The 6,362-nt window shown below is 45.9% G+C and overlaps 1 pseudogene; it reads right to left on the bottom strand.

Moving 5' to 3' along the window:
- Nucleotides 1-709: 709 nt before the first annotated feature.
- LOC124966049 (vacuolar protein sorting-associated protein 29-like) lies at nt 710-3,269 on the bottom strand (annotated as a pseudogene).
- Nucleotides 3,270-6,362: the final 3,093 nt, after the last annotated feature.

Consider the following 6,362-nt stretch of genomic DNA (forward strand, 5'->3'; position numbering starts at 1 on the left):
TGTCACCTTTAGCATGATCTTAAAACAGTTTTTTAGCTTCCTTTCTTCCACATAAACTTTCCTCTTCTTGTCCCCAAATCATGTTGACAACATAGAAGTTACCATAGAAGAATCTTTAATGACTTGAAAACAATTTCATGATTATTCTTAAATGCAAAGAGCAGGTTATTAGAGTTTACATTATGATCACATTTTCTAAAAGGACTCGAACTGTTTATAAGTTTAACAGTTGTCATTTCTGGGTGATGAAATTATGAGTGTCTTAAATTTTTTTCTGGCCTTGTGTTCTTTACATGTTTGCGAGAATATGAATTACTTCTGAAATAATTTTTTTTTATAAATGAAAGGTAAACATTTACTACTGGAGAAGAGAAAAGTGTATACAGAAAGTCTAAATTCTTTCTCTTCATGCACTACCTTTGCAATAAATTCTAAATACCAACTTTAAAGGTATTTTCAAAGATACATTTTTCTTAACATATGACCATCTACATGTCGTGGACTTTTTTCATAGAAATCATATACTGCAAGTATATTTTTACAGTTTACGAGAAGCTTAGAACACTTATGTATTAATAGAGAAGACATACCTTACTGCAACATATTACAGAAGTAATACAACTGTGTTGCTCTTAAACATTTAATTATTTGATTCAAACAGAGAAATGAGAAAAAAAACAAACCCACAAAATCAGGAACAGGCTTGGTTTTAAGATTTTTTGTATTTGATTCGTTCTACTTTCACATCATCTCCAATTAGCTGACAGATGTAAGTGACCACTGTAGAAGCCTGGGTATCCATCAATACATATGAAGGAATAATATGTGTTTCCAAGGCATTGTATGCACCAGTGGCAGAACCTGGGCTAGTGTAGAATTTATTTTCATGCTCAAATGCTTCAAATTTGTGTACGTGTCCTGCGATAAGAATGTCCACATCAAACTGTCTCTGCAACAGGGCTAAGCTGGCCATATCTCCCCACGGAATAACTTGATGTCCATGGATCAGAGCAATTTTGAACTGTCCCACAGTCATGACTTTCTGTTCTGGATAATTCAGGTTCTCATCCAAGTGTCCTTTCACCCTATGAACAGTACCAGCCAGTCTTGAGATAGTCATAACTCTCCTCGGTGCAAAGGTTTCCAGTGCAGAGAATGTGCTGGATCTTTCCTGGCACTAGGAGTTTTTTGAATTTAGCAGGGATGTGCCCATCTCCTAATACCAACACAAATCTGCACCCAGGCTTTCAGAATAACTTCAGAAACAGGAATTTGGAATCACGGCAGGAAATTATTTCTCCTTCCTTGGATAAATGTCTCAACGTAATGGTAAACTGGAGTCATCCTGTCACCAGGCTGTGCTCAGTCACCATGACAGCAGCCATCCTCTTCCTCAGGCTCCTCCGAAATAAATTTTTTTAAAGAAAAAATTTAGTCTTTGGGAGGATAATTTGGTAGTAGCCATCAAAATTTGAAATGTATATACACTTTGGGCCATCAATTCTAGTCCCAGGAGTCTGTTCTGCAGAAATCCTTGCACGAGAGTCTGAAGGCAAGCCCAGGGACAGTCCCCACTGCTAAGTAAAATATGGTCTCTCCATTCTGTAACAAACCCTGCGGCTGTTAGAAACCAAAGCAGGCTGCTAGATCTGGGTGAAGACACCATTAGGTATAAAGGAAGGTTCCAGAACAGAATATATAAGAGCCAACATACATAGAGGGCTTGCATGTAGGGGACTGGAAGGAAGCCACCTGCTGTTGACAGTGCTACCTCCAACCAGGCACTAGGAGCTGCGTTTGGTAGGTGACAATGGAGGGGACTTTATTTTTTACCTTTTGCAAGGTTGGGGATAGGACCCAGAGCCTCATGCACGCTAGGCAAGCACTCTATCACTGAGCTACCTTCATTCCCAGCTGGGACTTTGGTTCCGGATTATTTGAATCTTTTATAAGTGTGTTTAAGCGTATATTATTTATGTGATCTTTAAAAGTACACAGTACAAATATAAAAGAGTTTTAAAATAAAAAAGCTGCCTTTGGGGCTGGACTGTAGCTCAGGGGTAGAGCACATGCTTAGCAAGTATGAGGCCCTGATTTTGGTCCTTAGCACAAAAAACACCTAACCAACCCTCCCGCCGTGTCAAAATGCGTTCCCCCCACCACTGGGCTGCTAAAGGGCTCCACTTGCAAACTGACAGGAGGTCTTGGGTTCAGCCAGGATAGAAACAGGCTCAACCTCAAGGGGACAAAGGGTTTTGTCAGCAGTGAAGGAATCTTACAGCAGACACTCCTGTCAGAGACAAGAGCAGTAACTGTGACATTCTTGGAGCAGGGCGGAAGGTAAGTGACAGAGTCAAGAGGGAAGCTGATCAAGTGCTGCTGGGCTTTTAGCCAGTTGGGAACTGAGTGTCCCAGAATGGAAAGGGGGAGGCACAGCGGCTTCTCAGCCCGGAGGGGTTAGACACCAAGACCAAACCCGTTTCTTCCCAAGGCTTTCTCCTCCCACTCCCCGCCCCAGAGGCATAGTGTTTTAGTCAGGTTTTCCACCCCTGTGACCGAAAGATCTGACAGGAGAAATTTTAGAGGAGAAAAAGTTTTGTTGGGGGCTCATGATGTCAGAGGTCTCAGTCCATAAGATAGCTGACCCCACTCCTTCAGCCTGAGGTGAGGCAGAACATCATGGCGGAATGGTGTTGGGGAGAAAGGCAGGCCCACAGCACCGGGAAGCAGACCCCATTCTAAAAGGACAAAGTACATTCCCCAAAGGCACACTCCAGTGACCCACCTCCTCCAGCCACACCTACCAGCCTGCAGTTACCACCCAGTTAATCCCCACCAGAGCATCCATGCCCTGATTAGGTCAAGACTCTCGTAAGCCAATCATCTCACCTCTCAGCTTTCCAGCTTCGCCTCACACATGAGTCACCTAATATCTAAATCATAACTCATAGACAGGTTGATTTAGGAAAGCAGATGCACATTCAAGGAGAATGGCGGTCATCTCGAGAGGGTCGCCTTAGGGGTCTAGCAGGGAACACTCACTCAAGGGAGCAGGTGGGCCAGCTCCAGTGGGAGAGAGACAGCCTCACCCTAGTTCTGCACCCACCAGGGTTCTTCAGAACTCTCCAGAGTGTGACTATCATCCCCATTTTACGGATGCGGAAAGTGAGACCCAGAGGTAGGCTGCTGGTCCCCAAGTCAGGCAACTCCAAAGTGGCAAAGCTGGGATCTGAGCAGGGCGCCCTCAGCCCAGAACCTGGGCCCGTCATTATGAAATGACCCTGCCCCAAACCACTAATGAATAGTTTCTGAAACTACCAACCTGAAACCTAGTTATGTTTTGTAGATTCAAAGTGGCTTGAGAAGCAGCTCATGGACTCTATCAGTCACACCAGCGCAGGGAGCAGAACCCAGAGGTCCTCCTACCCTGATCTTTTACTGCCCATGGTGGTTTGGGGGATTGATTTGAGCTCTTTTCCCTGGGTCTGAGATAGCTTTCTGCTGGTTTTTGTTGTGGCTCTCCATATTGACTCCATGAGCTCATCTCCCTAATGTGATTCTCAATAGGGTCCCTCTTCAGGAAGGAGATCACCCTGACACCTGTGGAACAGAACTCTAGCAGTGTCTCTGGTTGCAAAAATTAGGGAGCTCAACGCCTATTGGGGTTCTATTTTTATAAAACCCCATTAACTTGTTTCTATCAGAGCAATTAAAGTGTCGAGGCCTGATGCTCTGCAGGGCTGTGGAGGCGGGGATTTATTGTGAGCGGCTGTTCTCAAGCGAGAACTTTCTTTTCAAAAGGACCCCTGGGGGTTGGAGCCTCAGGCTTATTCTCAGCCCAAGGTGGGTTTTCTTTGCAGATAGTTTGGTAACATCCTCTGCAGCTGGCCTTAAGTTAGCTGAGGCTGAAGATTAGCTAATTTCCCTCCTCTTTTTCTTTCTTACATAAACGCAAAAGCATTTAAAGGCTTCTAAACTGCTGCAGCAAATGTAAATTCCTTTCACACCTTACCCAGGGCACAAGGAGGCCAAGTGTGAAGTTTCGCTGAGCAGAGCGCAAAGTCACTGCTGTCTCTACTTTTGCACCTTGGAGTCAGCTAAAGCCACGTGAGTCAGGCCCTGTCCTTGCTCCATGCCAGGGTGGGCGTGACCAGCTGACTACAGTCTGCTCCTGTAACACAGAGGAAGTGGGCAGCTTGCAATTCGGGGTGTAATGGAGCAACCACCTTATGCAAAGCATTGTGCTCTGTGCTCTGGGGAGTCAGCAGACTGGGGTGTGGTTCTAACGTATTTGCAGGTGGTGCTGGTCCAGGGACCATACTTTGAGAACGGTTGTAGGTTTTTGTTTCAATGCTGTAATTGCCCCGAGGCCCTCTCGGATATGCACACCCTGATTTGGAAAGGTGACCCCGGCCTTGGCTCTCAAGGCCATCAGTGTGGCTCCTGCAGGGCTCAAGCTTCTGATGATCTCATGACACGGCCCACTCCCTGACCCTTGGCTCCTTGTGTAGGGCCCTGTCCGCCGTATTCATCCCTCAGGGTATCTGGTCCCTGCTTCCTTTCCCCCCACATCATCTGTCAGTCTTGTCCAAACTCCTGCCACCAGGTCTGCTTTCAGTCCTGAGAACAAGCGAAGCCACAGACCTTTTCCTGCCCTAGGATGTTGGCACTGGCCACCCTCACTGCCTGGAGCCATGTCCCCCTTCATCCAGCCAGCTCTGCATCCTCCTCAGAGAAACCTCACCTGAACTCACCATTTAAAGAAGGTCCCCCAGCTGTCCCCCTTCACACGCCCTTTAATTCATTTCACACGTCTTTTGGCAATCCAGTTTTCCATCTGCCTTACCCTATAGAATGTAGACTGTGGAAGGGAAGGGATGCCTGGCCATTCCAACCCTCAGGTGGACCCCACCTCGGGTGCTGGCACAGGGTCGGCCCGGAGGGCATCGGTTTGTGCTGCCAGTGAAATCCCCAGAAGAGGCCAGTGCCTGCAGGCCCCTCTTCCTGCCACCCTCCCTTCCCCAGGCCAACCATCAGTCAGTCCTCATTTTGTTTTGTGCAAGGCAGGAGGGGTGGAGGGGGAAGGGGCAGAGGATTCTGGCAACAGCCCGAGCTGCAGATTAGACACATACAATCAAACCCAGAGGGCGGCTCGGTGTTCTGCCAATTGAGATACCCAGATTAAACAGGCCAAGGCCCCCCAGGCAAAATGCCATGCAGAAGAACTTCAGAAATAGCAACCTGCAATCTCAGGAATGAGCATGAATTGACAATGACTTGAACTGTGTTTTGAAACAAAACGTAGAGTCCTATTTATATGCCAGATAATGGTTATGTGACATAGGCATACCGTGGGCCAATTCTTCCAAAGGAGACACTTAGGAGCGGGGTCATGATGTTTTCTGTAGAGGGACAAAGACTGCATTGAAAGGGTGTCTGGGAAAGGGCTGCCCTGGCCTGGCCCTGCTGCTAACTGCACAGCACAGTTAGCTAGGTGAGAACTTGACCTTCAGAATCGGCCTGACCAGGGTACAGCACTAATTGTGATGTGACTTTGAACACTTACTTAACCTCACTGAGTCTCTTTCTCTATAAAATGGGGATAATAATGATTTACCTCTCACGGTTGTTGTGAAGATTAAATGAGATAATATAAAGTGGTTATCCCAAGCCGGGCACAGTGGCACCTACCTGTAATCCCAACAGTTTGGGAGGCTGAGGCAGGAGGATCACAAGTTCAAAGCCAGCCTCAGCAACTTAGCAAGGCCCTACGCAACTCAGCAATACCCTGTCTCTAAATAAAATCCAAAAAAGGCTGGGGTTGTGGCTCAGTGGTTATGTGTTTCGGGGTTCAATCCCCAGTACCAAAAAAAAAAAAAGAGTTACCCCAATACCTGGAACAGAATGAGCCCTCAGTAAACAACAACTATTACTAGTAACACTTACATATGAGGAAGTCACATTACCTCTTTGTTCCTATTTTTTTCTTTCTTTTTTAAAATATATGTTTAATAACTTTTCTATTCATCAAAAAATATTACAAAGAAAATTAAAGACAAGCTAGAGAGATTTGTGCAACACATAATGGACAAGGGATTAGTATCCAGAAGATACAAAGAACTCCTATCAACCAGTAAAAACAACTCAGAGGACAAGGGGGCAAAATTCATAAAAAGAGAAAGCACAGATGGCCAATGGGCTAATATTTTTTAAAATGTTCAACCTCACTGGTACCCAGGAAGATGCAAATCAGGATCACTTTTTTTTGGTGCTGGGGAATGACCCTAGGGCCTTGCACATGCAGAGTACACCCTCCACCACTGAACTGCTCCTCCAGCGAATAGGCAAAATGGATACATAAA

Source organism: Sciurus carolinensis, chromosome 16, assembly GCF_902686445.1.
Source record: "Sciurus carolinensis chromosome 16, mSciCar1.2, whole genome shotgun sequence".
NCBI classification, from domain to species: Eukaryota; Metazoa; Chordata; class Mammalia; order Rodentia; family Sciuridae; genus Sciurus; species Sciurus carolinensis.